At 39.8% G+C, this 16684-nt stretch overlaps 1 protein-coding gene and 1 long non-coding RNA gene across 17 annotated transcripts in view; one reads left to right on the top strand and one right to left on the bottom strand.

The window, feature by feature from the left end:
* The window catches only part of MECOM (MDS1 and EVI1 complex locus), a 473075-nt gene that overhangs the window by 274291 nt on the left and 182100 nt on the right, over positions 1–16684 (bottom strand). The window lies entirely within an intron of this gene.
* On the top strand, positions 3218–15476 carry LOC310762485. 3 transcript variants are annotated; one of them, XR_014548016.1, is made up of 5 exons: positions 3218–3469; positions 5294–5404; positions 6267–6426; positions 15122–15192; positions 15364–15476. It is a non-coding gene; the product is annotated as an uncharacterized lncRNA (long non-coding RNA). The 3 variants fall into 3 exon arrangements; XR_014548014.1 differs by lacking the exon at positions 15122–15192 and having other exon boundaries at positions 5294–5355; XR_014548015.1 differs by lacking the exon at positions 15122–15192.

Raw genomic sequence — 16684 nt, 5'->3', positions numbered from 1 at the left:
CTAACTACTGCTACATCAAAAAACCCTTGGGAGGCATCATTTTCAAACAATCTTAATACCATGGGTGTAGCCGGGGGGGCAGATGCCCCCCAAATAAAATAAATAAATAAAAATACAAAGCAAACTGAGGTTCTGCCCCTCTGAACAAAAGGCTTGCCCCTTCTAACAAAAATCCTGGCTACACCCATGCTTAATACTATTATAGAAGACAGAAGGTGTGTGAGATAAGTGAGAAGGTAATGTGCCTAGGTAACCTGTGTCTTGGCATGTATTTTCATTTATTAAGACCCAGAATTAGCATTGGTTTCTACAGCTAAAGAAGAAATACCACCCATTTCCAGCTGGCTAAAGCTTTTCCATGCTACATTACTCCTCCTTTTACAGCTATATTTTAGAATTTGCATATATCAAACTGCCAAGCTCAACATAGTAAATGACCCTTTACTCCATATACAATTCCAAATCTATGGGCCTGGTTGGAATTTGACTATGGTCTGGATCCTAAGATAACATAAGGAAATTCATGGAAGGAAATTTTCCCATCTCTTCCCTGTAGCCACTTGCATTCTCCAAAAAGCCTCTCTAGAAAACTGCTGCAGCAATCAATTGATAAGCATTTATTTATTCCCTTGATTTTATCTTGTATTTCTTCCATCAGGGAACCTAAGGGGAAATGCATGCATGTGGTACCCAGGGAATTACACATCCAGGCACTGACCAGCCGCAGACCTGCCTTCATGTAAGAACCAATCCAGATTCCAACATATCAGCTGAAACTTTTCGTTCTATGTAAGGAAATTTCCGTTCTTGAAAGGAAAGTAAAGGAAAGAGATTTCTTACCACAGCCTAACCACAGCCAGCACCCCGTTCACTCAACTTATTGTGAGTGAAGAAGTGCGCCTTCCAAGTCGAAGGTTGAGTTTCAGCAACTTTCCCAAATTTCACAATGAATTATGGTTTTTATTATTAAATGAGTTACCCAGCTTCCACCAATATCTATTTAATAGAAAGAGAACCAATATTCTTTCCAGTGCCACGTTATTCATACCATACATTTATTGTCTACATCAGTGCTTCTCAAAGGGTGTGGCACACCACACTGGTGGAATAGGAGAGGATAGCGAATGTGGCAGGATGATTCAAGGACAATCAAAGAAATATTGAAAGATTTCAGTATAGTGTAATATAGTGCACTATACTATACTATACTATACTATCAAAAAAATTTTTAAAATATATAACCAGAAACAGTATCCACACCTCTCTTCAAGAGCATTAGTTATTCTTCTAAGGTTCTCCACAACATATTGTTTTGAACAGGGATTTTCAACTCTGATAAATATGACAGATCAGAAAAGACAAAGGTTTCTTTGTGAGATGAGAGTTTGTCTCAAATTAGACGTAATATAAATGAGATTCAGCAAAACAACCTCACATTTCTCATTGAGTTTGGATACATACCTAAGGTACATGTATAAGAGGCTTGTTTATAATTATATTTTTGGAATGATTCATGTTCCTATGTAGCTGCATTGTCTTATACTTTCTGGATGTTCCATGATCATATTATGACGTGGTTGTGTTCTGTGTTATAAATCAAGCACTGCTAAGAGTTGTTTCTTTTTGTTTTCCAATCTGTTTCTTATCAATTTTTTAAAAATGGTGTGGCATGAGCAAATGTTTATTCTGAAAGTGTGGCCCAGAGAAAAAAGTTTGAGAACCACTGGTCTATATGAACAGTCTTGATTTTCTTCAGAAAACCATTTTTTAAATCCTACCTTCGGAAAAATGACACTTTTGCCTTTGTGAAATAAAGTTTCAAACACATTTGTTGTTTAGTCGTTTAGTCGTGTCCGACTCTTCATGACCCCATGGACCAGAGCACGCCAGGCACTCCTGTCTTCCACTGCCTCCCGCTGTTTGGTCAGACTCAAACACATGATGAGAGGCAAAAATATCTGGGGAGGTTTTGTGCATCCCTGGCATTCATAATGTGCAGACTGAGTGATTAGTGAAGTCAGCAACAATTCTTAATTATGTAGTATGTATTTCATAGCAGGCTGGTGTTCAGATTTTACATCTAAATGGGTACGACTCTCCCCTCGCCCCATTCTAGTGATGGTTTAATCATTTGTGGGTTTGCTCTGTATAGCTTTGTTGGAGACAGAGGCTCTTGTAGAACCATCCAACCAGAAAGTCTTTAATTATGTTATTACACTAATAGACCCTTAATTATATGTGGATGCCAGGATGCAACATCACAGTAAGCCCTTGAAATGCTAATAAAAACATGAGAAACCAATCCAGTAATCAGAAAAAGTATCAAATAATTCACCCTACAATGCCATCAACTTGAAAAGAAAAATCAAACCCTGGCAAGAATATTTTCCACTATTTATTTTGCGTGGGAAATTCCAAGCCTTACTTCCCCCACCGGCTACTTGTCAGCCGCCAACCATCATCAAATTTCTCCAAGGTCATAACAATAATAAATAGAACATACTTAGCTGATTGGGAAAGTCATGAATCTTAAGAGGCTGTATAGTATACATGGAGATATATGCCATGACTTACTATGGTATCTTAAGTATCTTTATCATAGTGAAATTTGTTTTATTTATTTCTTTTCTTCCCCATCTTTGTCCAGCTTTAGTCCAATAAGGTGATCATATGTCTAAAACCATGTTTGTGAAAATAATTTCAAAATACGAAGTGGGAAATTCTGTTCTTGTGGAATTGGTCTTCCACATGAGCAAAGAGGGAGGAGAGAATATACTGGGCTGGTTTTCTTTCTCTTTCATCCTCCTCACTTCATACTCTTCCTTGCCACAAGTGACAGCTGTGCCCATTGATGAGCAACGGGGGGGGGGGGTGAAGAGGGAGAAAAAACAAGCCAAACATATTTCTCCTGCCTCCGTTCAACTAGAGATGTAAAGGCCCAGGAAAAAAACCCAGAAAAATACTGTATGTGTGCTTTTTCTCCCAAAGACTTGTTTTGTTTTGTTTTGTTTTGTTTTGTTTTGTTTGTTTTGCTTTCAGAATATGAATAAAATGTTGAAGACACTGTGTATTCACTCCCTGCCAAAGGATATCAAAAAATTGCTTCTCTAACTCAAGAGCAAGATACATTTCAGCCTCTAGGGGGCACTGCCTTTGTCACAAGAGAATGAAGAAGGATTCTGTGTCTTCTTTGGTTATGGGCTTCTCCTTGTTGTCATAGTTAGCGAATCTTTTTCTGTCCGCTTGACTTGACTAGGCCTCAAAGAACTGGTAATGGCAGAACCTACAGAGTAGCTGAATTTTGTTGCGATCCAATATATTCTGCTGCAAAGAAAGAAACTGGTCTATGTTAGGAAATACACTAAATGAAGAAATAAACTAACATGTGAAAAGGTGACCCAGCTGAGCTAGAGCTGGGCACATATGTTGGCTGGGAATGTCTTAACTTGGTCATCCCAGCAAATCTGGGGTAAGATTGTGCACTTAATTATTAAACCACTGAGTTCAGCTAAGTAGAAACTTTAGTTATAAATGCAGTATTTTCCTAGACAGATTTCTGAGCTGGATCTTATATTTTTAATATTAATGGCACTAAATTATTACTTAACCTTTGACCCTCCAGATGCTTGTGAAATGCAAGTCCCATCAGCCCTAGCAACCATGGCTAAGCAAGATTTTCCAGGCTGCATGAAGCATTTGACAGTTCAGAATCGGGGAGGCTTGCAAGTGATCCCTGACTGTCAAATGGGTGGGGAGCTTTGGACTGGATTGGAAATTTGATGAGCCATTTTCCTATTGAACAGTGTTAAGTGTTTCAGGGTAAAAATGCTCAACTTGTAATAAAACCAAATATTACACAGTAAAAAATAAGTATTAAGAGGTCATTATCTACAAACTTAAGTGGCATTGCTACACAGAACCATCTCCGCAAACTTCTCTTTTTTCTGCAAATCTTTTTTATTGATTTTCAAATTTTTACAAACTGGTTACTAATTAAAACGAAGTAAAACAAATTTAACCTTTTTCCTAATCTGACTTCCTGCACGCCTTCCTGGATGTGTTGATGGTTCTCCTTAGTCATATTCCCCAATTATTTCTAGTTTATCCTCAAATGTTGCAGATACCTTACATTACAATATATTTACTTTTTAACTTAATTTCTTTTCAAACAACTATCCACCAACCAATTCCTGCATGTATATTAAGTTAAAATGTTCAATTTCAACAAGTGAGGTTACTTATCAGATTGTCAGTCCCTGCTAAATCTTTGATTAATATCAGTTAACATAAAGAGAAACATCTTCTTCCATCTCTGCGTGTAGAGACATAACAATCTTCTTGCTGCTCAGCTCCTTTGTCCCATGTTGCATGTAATCTGTAGTCTTTTTTTTTTAAGATAGGAACTCCATAGTCAACCATCTCACTCAATATATTTTCCCACCAGCAACATCATAGCAACCAGCCTGCAATGTGGGGGGGGGGGGGAGAGACATTCTCCTAGATCTTTCACAATCCTCTCCCCCTGATCCGAGCCGCATGAGCAGATGTGTCCCACCAATGGAATTTCCATTTCATCTTTATGTAGACAAATCTGCTCCTTTCTGGCCGGTTTGCTTTTAATTCCTCCATCATATATTATCCAATGATCCAACAGTCTTGCAAACTTCAAACTTGTACCTACATATCACGACCTACTATGCTTTGATTCAACTCACTTCTTGAATATATTTCAAGATGAAGCATGTCATGTCTGAAGCTCCATCAGCTGCATTAGTTCACCATGCTGAAATCCTTTGAAAGAAACAACTTGTGTTGATTTGAGCAACAATTAATCATCACATAAATAGAAGGGCTAGTAGTTGCAGTTGATAGGGAAAGTGATAGTTGGTTTTGTTGAGAAATTCTCCCTGCTAGGTTCTAGTATTTGAAAGCATATCTTTAATTTTTGTATGAACACAATATGCCTAAATTGGTACCTGGCTGCTGTTGAAATGAAGTCATATTTTGAAGAAAGCCCATCACATACATCCAAACACTAACACGGTCATGGATGGGGATACTCAGTTAAATAGATGTTTGTCTAGAAGAGTCATCATCTGGCTAGCATCTCTGCTGAATGTTTCTAAGCAGCTAACTGATGTATACTAAACAAATTTGGTTTGGCTGCAGCTAAAGCCGCCCTGTGGAAATTCTCAACATACATTTGTTTGATTGAGCTGTCATTTTCAGTTGATCTGCTGATGATCTGTGTCACTTTGTTTAAATGTCCTTGTATTTTTTTTTCTTTATACAGCAAAAAAGAAGAAGAAGAAAAGAGAAAAGAAAGGCACGCTTTCTGTGATGGATTAAATGAAGGTGAAATTCGAGAGTTACTCCTGTTTTCGATTTCTGTGTTCCCAGACAGGTGGGTCTGGAATGACAAAGAACTTCATACGCCAACACTTGAAAAAGCAGAATAGAGTAGATGCCCTTATGATTTAAAACATCCACAGATGTGTCAGCTTCCAAATGCTCCTGTTTTAGGAGTCACTGGAATCAGTAACTGGAACAACAAATATTATTTATATAAACTGGGGTAGCAAAAGATCCTAACCTTACAGCCACACATCAAAATCTTTGCACAGGGAAAAGCCATCATGCAGACAGCACTTTACAGTACCAACTATTTCTGCTCCACAGAAACCTCTGTGTCTGCATTTTATTCTACTCCAGTTATCTTCTGCCATTGCTTCAAGCCATTGCAGTTTTTGCACCCTCAATACTACATCCTCATTATACCACTAACTCTGCACCCCTTACTTATGCCCTCTATTTTGTCTTATTTGGCCTTCCCCCAACTACTTAGCCTTCCTGCTACCCCTTCTCTATGCCTCCCGGTAGTAGCTATGGAGCAGGTCTACTACCGGAAGGAGTGTATGAGCAACCCGCTACTAATTCATATGGCACATCTCATCCAAGCCCACTATGCATAGGTTTGAAAAAAATCAGTCTAAATATTGAATTATGTACAGTTGTACCTCTGGTTACATACGCTTCAGGTTACAGACTCTGCTAACCCAGAAATAGTACCTCGGGTTAAGAACTTTGCTTCAGGATGAGAACAGAAATCGTGCGGCGTCAGCGGGAGGCCCCATTAGCTAAAGTGGTGCTTCAGGTTAAGAACAGTTTCAGGTTAAGAAGAGACCTCTGGAAAGAATTAAGTACGTAACCAGAGGTACCACTGTATATTTTAAGCATTTTCCTTGATTTAAAAAAAATATTTCTAGGATTCCACAATAAAGCTAGGAAAACTCTAACAAGGCATTTCTAGAGGTCTTCAGACTTTGACCATCATTTGATTCCTTTAAAAAAATTCTGATAGACATGTTTACTTTTTAACATCCATGGCCGGAGGATTTCAATACACAAATGCAGCAAATCAGGGAGGTATGCACTCTTCACTTGTCAGGAGAAAACTGTTTACATGAAAATCATGATTGTGTATGATTAGGCTGAAGCAGAAATACTGTTTTTTGTGTGTGTTAATATTTATTACACCAATGACATGCCACGGATAGACACGGAAACATTTAACCCACAGGCAGGTTAGTAGCAGAGCCAACAAGGTTCTGTCCAGATTTTTCATTGAACATTCAGTCTTATTTAATGGCAATTAGAAACTGGGGGAAAGCTGCTGTTTGGGGAAATATAAATACAGTTCTCCAGCATTCATCCTAATGGTTGGATATGCAAGGAAACTTTCTAGCTCATGGCACTAGAGGCCTCAACAATCTAGGATTTCCCATTGTAAAGAAAGGGAATTGAAGCTGAAAGGCACAGTAAGGCTTGCTCTACCTTTCTTTGATTTTCACATGTTTTCCATAATGCCTATATGGAAAAAAAAGAAAAAGATGCCCCAACAGAGATCGCCAACATGGTCTTCATTGGTGATCATGGTCACTATGGTGCCCGTGGTCTCTGGTTTGGGGGCCCTCATGGTTTTATTTTATTTTTTTGCCTGCAAGTGGGATTTTCTGAAAGGGGGGGGGAGGATGGGTTGCTAAGGCATGTCGTGTGTGTGTGTGTGTGTGTGTGTGTGTGTTTGAGAGAGATGCAGTTGGCCATAAACAGAGGCAGAGATATACGTTGAGCATGTGTCATGGGAAGACAGAAGCTAGGAATGTGAGTCTGTGTATGTATAGTCTGAGAGGGAGTGATGCACTTGGGTAGAGAGGGACATGTGAAGTGTGTGTCCATGAGTGAGTTTTTAACCTGCTATATTAAAAAATATTAAGGAAAATGTTTAAAATTGGAAATAATTAAGGATAAAGAAATTACAGACATGTATAATATAAGATATTACAAAAGAACCAGGGGAGGAAATGGAGGGAAGTCAAAGGATCTGAGTTATTCCAAAATATGGATTGAATATGGTGTGAAAATGTTTTATTTTCTTTTTCTTTTTTCTTTTAATTGTATTTGTTTGTTATGGTTTATATGATGATAATGTTTAAATGTGAAAATTAATTTGAAAATTATAATAAAGAGGAAGGGAGAGGAGGAGGAGGAGGATCAATATTGTGTGATCTCCACAATCAGGGCCAGCTGACTTCCCATGGCAGCCATTTTGTGACTTGAGCCCACAGTACTTTCTCAAAGTTCAAAGTGTTCTCATAGGTCCAAAAGTGTTGGCAACTGTGTCCTACACCCATGTGCACGGTAACCCCTTTGTCACCAGCAAAATGAGGAGACTCTCCTTTTCTCCCTACACTCATAAAAAAGGGGAACAAACTAAAATAAAGTGACCAGGGCTCAGGAACCATAACAGTGCTGTTAAAAGAAACCACCAAATAAGAGTTCAGGGACACCACTTTATCATGAAATGGGTGAGGGCTGCTCTGCATACTTCTCTGTGGGAAACACATAAGATGTAAACACATAAAGCGTGTACCTGTGTCTTAGAGCATTAACTGGGCCAGAAGACCCAGAAATGTGTACATGAACGTTTAAAGGTATACACATCTTTACGTCCGCAGAGTTGTTACCATTTACTTTTTCCATTTTCATCCTGACTCATCCTCAAATGAGCTCAGGGCACCGTACATTGTATCCCACCTCACTCCTACTCTGTTTTTGTCCTCACAACAACCCTGTGAGGTAGCTTAAGCTGAGAGATTGAGTCAGCTTGGGCCTGTGTGGGAAATATGACCCCAGGTCCCTCTGGACTTAAGTCCAATGTTCCAGCCACCTCACTATTTTCCCACAGACATCATAATGCTGCAAGCCTGAGAGTGGCTAGGGTGCATGTGCTTTTCACTCTTTCCACCTTCAAGTATTATGATGTCCAGTCGCATGGGGGTCTTCTTATTGTCCTTCTACAGTCCCTGGTTCAAAGTGGGGAAAGACGCTTCTCAAGCCATCAAGGTCCCAGCTCACAGATTCTGTCAGGACATTTGAACCCAGTTGCTTCAGGAAGGTCCTGAAGGGTCAAAAGACATATCCTGGCATAGTTCTCTCTCTCAGTCATGCCTCTCCGTCCTCCTCAGAACACAGAGGCTGGTCCGTAGAGGGCCCTGATTGGTTTTCTACAACAGAGAGAGTTGGGGTCTGCGGTTATAACCGCAGAAATGTATCAAGAGAAAGTAGAATAGACTTTATTTTTTCAGTAGGTAGAGATTACTTTAGAATTTTAAACACATACACACTCAAACACCCTGCCAGTAGAAACTAGCAGAGCAGGCAAGAGGCTGGGCCAGAGAAGTCTTTTCTCAGAAATTACATATTTTTATGTGCTGGAGATATTTTGTTTTTAATATGGGGAAATATTACAAAATGCAAAGGGGGGTGGCTTGCAACAGGTGCAGTCCACTTTACCACCTCATTCTTCTGGATGTGCAGAGCAGGAGATTTGAACACAGGCCTTCCCAATCCAAGTCCAACTCTCTAGTCACAACTATAGTTACGGTGTCCCATTGCGCCAGAAGCGGTTTAGTCCTGCTGGCCACATGACCTGGAAAGCTGTCCGTGGACAAACGCCAGCTCTCTTGGCCTGAAAAGCGAGATGAGGACCACACCCCATAGTCGTCTTTGACTGGACTTGACCATCCAGGGGTCCGTTTCCTTTACCTATAGTACAGGTTACAGTTTTACCTTGGATCTCAAACGCCTTGGTTCCTGAACAATCGAAACTCAGAAGTGAGTGTTCCGGTTTTCGAATGATTTTAGGAAGTCAAACGCCTAGCGCGGCCACTCCTGCAGCCAATAGGAAACTGTGCCTTGGTTTTCAAACAGTTCCGGGAGTCGAACGGACTCCTGAAACATATTCTGTATTTCAGTCACTTTCCTGAAATGTTGAACCTCGCCAATGAGGTTAAGCCAAGGCACGATTATTGCAAATTGAAAACTTTCCCTCACTAGCACACACATTAGTAACCTTAGTGACTTCTTCAAGGCTAATACACAACTTTATGGCTGCACAAGCATTTGATTTCAAGCTTCCCGAGGTTGTCCTGTGCCCTTTAAAAGCATTATTGTTTGCAGAAATCTGCTATTGAAAGTTCACAGTACATTGATAACATTTATCGCCTACTGTTAAAAGCACAGGAGCAGAACCCAGTTTTTTTAAAGTTGGTAGCCCTATTCCCAATTCCACAGGCCTGTGCCACCATTAGGTAAGTGGTAATCCAGGGTAGCAAATGGATGGTGCAAAAACCTATCTCTGGACACTCATACAGTTGAGAATCTAATCATTAGATATTAGCTTCAAGTGACATGACTAAAAGCACAACCAATGACTATGACACATCTACACAAAAATCAATCAAAGAGAAAGATATTGCTGATTTTTCTGTTGCTTTGACCTAGCTGAGAATCTGTCCCTCTACTGAGTTTGTGACTGCTCAAATGCTTAGTATTTTGTTCTCTAAACATACAGAATCTGAACTGCAAAGCGAAATCATGAAAACTTCTTCTGAATAAACATAATAAGGGGGGCAGAAAGCAATAATTAAAATGATCCTCATCCTCAATTCGTTAATTGCCTTTCACACAATTGTCTTGAAACAATGTACAATAAAAAGAGCCAAAGCAAGTTAAAAATCCAAAAAACCACCCCTGATACATTTAAAACAGAAATATCTTCAAAAGTGGAAAAAAGTTCCCAAATAATAGGGAAACTGAGATTTCAATGATACTTAAAAAAAAAAAAAAAACTACTCTAAATGCTTTCAGATTATCCTCCCTACTTCACTACCACCCATACGTCTTGATCACAAAAGACAACAAACACACTTGGAATTTTGAAATGATACCTTCATTTTTTTTCTTGTTTCCTAAATCTTAAACATTTGAGATGACTGAGGGAGGTGTGCCACTACTTCATTTCCCCTCTGAAATCTTTGCTAAAAATATTTCATTTTTACAGTGCTATTAACAAAAATATATTTTTATGTTGGCAAGGGGATTATGTTGGAGGGGAAAGAACTTTCAGCTATTTTCAGGGCTTTTTTTGCTACCTATGATAGCCATTGTGTGCTCGCACCCATGACATTTTTATCAAAATATGAGTACTGGCACCTAATTTGTACTTTAAAAACAAACAAAAAACTCTAGTTATATTACTGAAATACCTAAATTAGAAATTCAATGTACACTTTTCCTTGGAGTATAAACTCCACTGAACACAGTAAGATCTCATTGCAAGTAAACATGCCCGGGATTATACTGCCCAACTACTATCAAAGCTTCCGTCAGGCAGAAAATGTGTGTTTATTTTTACTTAAATGCTGCACTCCGTATTATTTCTGCTTCAAACATAGAAAAGGGCACTTAATGTGTAGTTGAATTAATCTTAGAGGGCCAGCTCCCTCTAGTGGGTTCCCTCCTATGTTGATGGCCCTGGTGGGATAACCTAATGGTCACAGTGCTCTGATTAGAGGTGGGAGATGCCACTTTAAGTTATCACAATTGCCCAGATATAGTATTTCATGGTCACTGGGGGTGGGAGGACAGCTTTGGGTTCTACCTGAGGGTGCCCAACCGTGCCATATGGTGACACTGGACTTCCTTCCTCATTATTTTAATTTCAAATGGGCAATTTTCATCATATGAAACTTTTCATCATATGATACACAGCATACATAAAATTCTCAGGAGGAACTGCATCCAGCTTTTGACCAGACCCAGCTTCAGCCAGGTGGTAGCCTCATGTGCTTCAAGACTATCTTGTTGGACTTGAAAGTGTGCATAAATCAGAAGTTTGTTTGATAAAATTTCTGGCAACAAAGGAATGGGATAGAGACAGCCAACAGCCTATTTCAGTCTTGGAGATTCAGGTACAGAGTATTGCTGGAGCACTGGAAAACCAGGGAAGAAACCTACACATCTTTGTCCTGCCTTAGTAACTACTGTCTATTTAATTATATTATTTTAAATATATTATAAGCCTCATTCGGAACTTTGGTTAGTAGGAAAAGTATAAACATTCTGATCAATTAATTAATCCCTCCCTCAACTAGCAAAAGCAAAATAAATGCATGTGCCAAATTTGAATAAAATAAGTACATATTGAATCAAGTAGCAAGAATTATAGACTCCGCAGCTACTAAGGGAAACTAGCTCAAATTCCATGTGTCAGAAGGGAAACTATATATTTTTAATTATTATTATTCTTTTGAAAGTTTCGTTTTCTCAGTGAAAATGGAGTCTATTATTACTTCTACATTGGCTACTGCAGCAGAAATCATATCCAGGACAACTTCCTCTTAGGAAGCAATAGTAGGAACCTGTCAGTGCCGAAGACAGATCTATGTCTCTAATTCTAGCATATAACCATTTTTGATGATGTGATTGATGGGTTTGATAAGCCCTTGAACCACAGCTGCAGCTTCCATTCTGTTATTTGGGAAACCATCCTGCAGTATGGGCATTGTTTACCACAACATCCAGAGCACCCCAAACCATGCTAGCCTTCCTCTTATTAGAAACAAATTTTTAATGCTGATTAAAAATATAATCATCTCCTGTCTTTATGGGGAATGTGTGTTGTGTCATTTCCCCTCCTTCTCTTCTCATACATAGTTTTCTAAATAGGCTCAAGGAAAACAGAGTCAATAAAACTAATAAATTTAATGGACCTATTTTTCTGTTGTGGTGGGGACAGAGCCCTGGTAACCGGAAAAACTGGGCTAAGATTTGAACAAGGGACACAGGCACAGGGAAGAGAACCGCCTATCAGGCCAGAGTCATACCAGAGTGAAGCTCAGTATTGTGTACACTAAGTAGAAGAAGCTGCCCAGCGTATCAGAGGCCACACTAACTCCTTACATTTAAAACACTACCATCGGTGCTCTAAAAAAAGTCACATGCATCTTCATTCCCCACTGACAGCCAGTTTAATCTCTAACCAGATCTGGCCCAACTGGATCTGACAGCTGTGGTTCTCAAAGCTGAACTGGTCTGGGCAGCTGAGTGCCATTTTGGATCTTAGATTTTAACATGATTTCAGTAAAGAGGAAGGGCGTAAATCAGGAAGAAGCATGTGGCTCAGACAACTTGCATTTTAAAACCGAAGCTATGGTCCGGAGGCACGTGAGGCTTCCATTTTACTGAAGCAAAACTGGCCTGAGTCTGGTTAGGGCCTAGATGGATACCTATGTAGAAATCAAGCCCATATTCTTACCATGACTGTGAACAGTCATGGCTGTAATTTGTTAAGGGTTCTGAGAGTGGTTAAAACACCCCTATTCCCCTCCCAGAACTACAATTCCCAGAGTTCCTTGGGAAAGGGGATTTATTGTTAAACCACTCTTGGAATCATTGCTCTGATTACCTGAACTGGAAAACATACATTTCAGGTTCTGGACTAAGGCACCATGGCCACAAGTAGCTCCTTTCTGATCCTAATAATACTGACAATTCAGTCTTGAAATTGGGCTCTCTCTTTGGCAGTGATAGCTTCTGCTGCAAAAACAGAAGGAAAAGCTACAAGTATGTGCATGTCCTTTATTTGGATCCTGGCTGTGCTTTCTAATGGGGTACTTGCCATGGTTTGCCTGACAGGCCAGTTGCCAGTTATACTAAAAGCAGCTATCATGACCTTTTGGCTTCACGCGTTGCCAATACCTATTGTACAGGACTCCATCTCTGGCACAGTTTGGAAGAAGGAAGTTGTCCTTCAATAGAGGCACAATATGTGAAACATGGCTGACAACTTTTCTCTTTAAACAGAACAAATCTTTCACTCACAGTGCTGCCTTTATTCCAGCTACAAGGTTGGAGTCTCCTTGAATCTGTTAGAAACCATTCCCGGAGAGAGGAAACAGACACTGTAAATGAACCATGACTCAGTACGTTCCCCTTATACCTGCAAATATCCAGTGGGCTCTAAAGAGGCATTTTCTGTTGGGCCTCTTTTCCTCAAACACAAGCTGTTACTCTCTGAGTCATTTGATTTTTAACTAATTCCAGCTATTTTCCATCCTTCTTTGGGAAAGTTTTAAATGTGCTTTCTGTTCTTCTTGCCTCCTTGCTAGTCTTTGTTTGATTGATCGACGAATAGATTGCTGTTTTCCTCCAAGCTAATAAACGAGAAATTTACATATGTTTAAAGGAATGAATATGTGCAAATATGAACATTTGCCATTTCTTTTTTATTTCCAGAACAAAATGGCAACTCAATATAATATGGTAAATGTGGTCTCCTGGGAGTAAAACATAAAGAAAACCACCTCACTGCCATTTTCACAGTCTCCTGCCGTACACAATCACTCCCTTGTATAAAGGAGAGGGTTGAAAAAGTACAAGGGACATGAAAAGTATATGGGTTTGGATTCAGCTAAATAGAAGGAGAAGTCTTATGCTATTCTCTCACATTCTCTTCAAACTATAATAAATCCCTCTTCTACAACGCTTGGAAAAACAGATCACTTACAGGTGGTGTAAACCACTAAGATATCATGATGACACCAACACATGCCAGGGTCACAATTTGCCTAGTCCTCACTTTCTTAAGATGGCATAATGTGGTAGGGAGGAAACAAATATGGTCAGCAGTGTGGGAGTGTCTAGAACAGAAACCACATTTGAACCAAGGAATTGAAGCATTGAGTAAGTGGATGACAACAAGAAGCCACTTACATTTATAAGCCTTTTTCAGATGTTCTAACAGAAAACAATAGGCTCATTTCAGGCAGGGAAATGAATGCATGTAAGCTGGATGCTGAACCTGTTGCCATCACGGCACGCCATTTACATGTGAAGGGCTTTAAAATGTATGCAAAGGAGTTTATAAAATGTAAATGCATATGGATTTACAATATCTTAACATATTCCAGTGTGTCTAAAGATGAACAGTACGATCATATGCTAATTGTCAACTATTTTGCCTACTGTTAACCAAGTGGCTGATGGTATCACCTTGTCCAGGTGATCTTCCCTACATATACTAGGCCCTCCCTTTTCCTTATTTTTGATTCTTATTTGCCCCATGTCATTCCTTAGCCACAATAGGCATGAAACACAGCATGCACTTTCTACGCAGGTGGTAGCTGATTATTATCTCAAGGTAGTTTTCATCCTATAACTCCTATCTACATATGTTTTTAAACACCATAATGTGTTTTCAGCTAAATCCTCTTGCTATCTTGAGTCGTTGAAATGTCTGCATTTCTCTCTGGAACTATGAACTGTACCCACCACTGGAGATAACTGTGCTGTGCAAAATACCATAGAAACCACTCCTGAAGCTGTACTCACAATAATGAAAAGTGATTAGAATCTCCACTTCATCCATCAGCAAGTAAAGAGAGGGTGCAAACAAGTCCCATTATTTAACCATTCTTTACTACTCTGATTGTGTGTATGAAAGGGTTTGTTAAGGGATGACAAATCAAACTAAATTATTTGTAATATGTTACAGTTAAAGATAAGTTACAGTGTTTTTGTAAATCAAAACAAAATGTATTTGGGTTCTGCATCCTTCCGGTTTTCTGCAACTTTCTCAAATTTCTCTGATGTGAGATATCAGTTTCTGTGCTGTTAAATAACCCACTAATAGCCCCTCCCCGCCGCATTCAAGTTACATAGTTTAATAATGAGCATTATTATTAAGCAGGTTCTGTCTGCCTGTCTTCTTGCCTTTCAGTCCCCACCCAAAATTTGGCACAATGAACAGGTCACACCTACACTTGAGCACGTGTGCACACCCACAAACATGTAAGTGGTTTTGCTGCATTTAGAAAAGGAAAAAGAGTCAGCATTGCATTTGCTAGTAATGTATGTCCTCCACGACTCTATTTCCCCCCAACTTGTATACTTGCCTAAGACTGGTCATTTGTTACTTGCTACTTCAAATTGATTTCCTTTTGCCTTTGCTTTTTTTTCCAGCCACAAGTACAGAGAGCAAACAGCACAATTTATACCAGCCATCGAGAACCAATCGTTAGATAACCAATCCCGTTACTAAAAATGTTGGAAGTAAAACAATAGCTTAATTTTAACTTGGCTTTCATTTCTTGCTTTACTACAAAAGGTTCCAAGGAAGGCCAAACATTAGAACTCAGTGGCTCTTTAAGCATAATGCCAATTCATCCATTACTAAAGAGGCACAGGAACCGTTTCATAGTGGCTTCCATCTGAATACTGGAGAAGCGTAGAGGACATGGACTACGCCAATTGTATGAGACCTTCCCACTCATTAGAAGCCCACACTCTTAGGTGAATTTTGAGTGGATTGGAGAGGCCCATGTAATCCTCCAACACTTCACCCTGCTATTCAGTCATGAGCAGCGCTGCCCCAAAGCAAAGGACCATCGTTCACTGGTAGAGTATCTGCCTTGGTGTCTCCAGACAGCGCGGGGAAAAGCAAGGAGAGCCACTGCCAGTCAGTGTTGACAATACTGAGCTAAATGTGTCAATGGTCTGACTCCGGATAAGGCAACTTCCTATGTGGTTCCTAAAACATTCTGCCTGTTGCAGCCCCTAAATGCCCACATCCCACTACTCTGGCACCATCCAGACAATAGTCCCTGCCTTTATCTATTTCCCCTGATGGCACTTCATGAAGCAGGGTCACTTCAGGATGATGCATGGTGGAACAGTCCATGGACACAGAACATGGCAATATAAACTTGTCTTTGTTTTTGCATTTGGTTTGCATTCAGCAATTTGGATCTAAATCAAAATACTAGTCCGATGCAGAAGGAAAAATAGCTCAGTGGTAGAAGGCACATTCTGCACACAGAATTTACCTGTTTCTATCCCTGGTATCTCCCGCTTAAAGGACATCAGGAGGGAAGCTGGGAAAGACTGCAGCCCAATACTGCTAGATGACCAGATTCATAAGCTGTATGCACACCTGAGTGCCGCCAGCAGGGCTGAAGTGGGGTGGCCATGAGTCCTACTTTATCTTGGATGTATCAATCACACTATCCCCTTTGAGTACAGAGACTCAATGCAACATTGATTCCCAACAGTGGCATCCTCCCAGAAAATAGGGTTGCAGAGGTGCAGCAGTAAAACTGGTAGCACATTTGCAAAGCTAAGCAGGGTCCGGTATGGTTTCAAATTGGATAGGGGACCATGTGTTGAGATTCCTACATTACAGCGGGTTAGATTATATGACCTTCAAGGTCTCTCCCAACTCTACAATTCAATGATTCTATATTTCTCTCGATTACAAGTTTTTACACATAATTCCATTCTGCTC

The sequence above is a fragment of the Podarcis filfolensis genome (genome assembly GCF_964270895.1).
Source record: "Podarcis filfolensis genome assembly, chromosome: 5".
Classification (NCBI taxonomy): Eukaryota; Metazoa; Chordata; class Lepidosauria; order Squamata; family Lacertidae; genus Podarcis; species Podarcis filfolensis.
The sequence above is the reverse complement of the archived record's forward strand: the minus strand, read 5'-3'. Positions and strand labels throughout refer to the sequence as shown.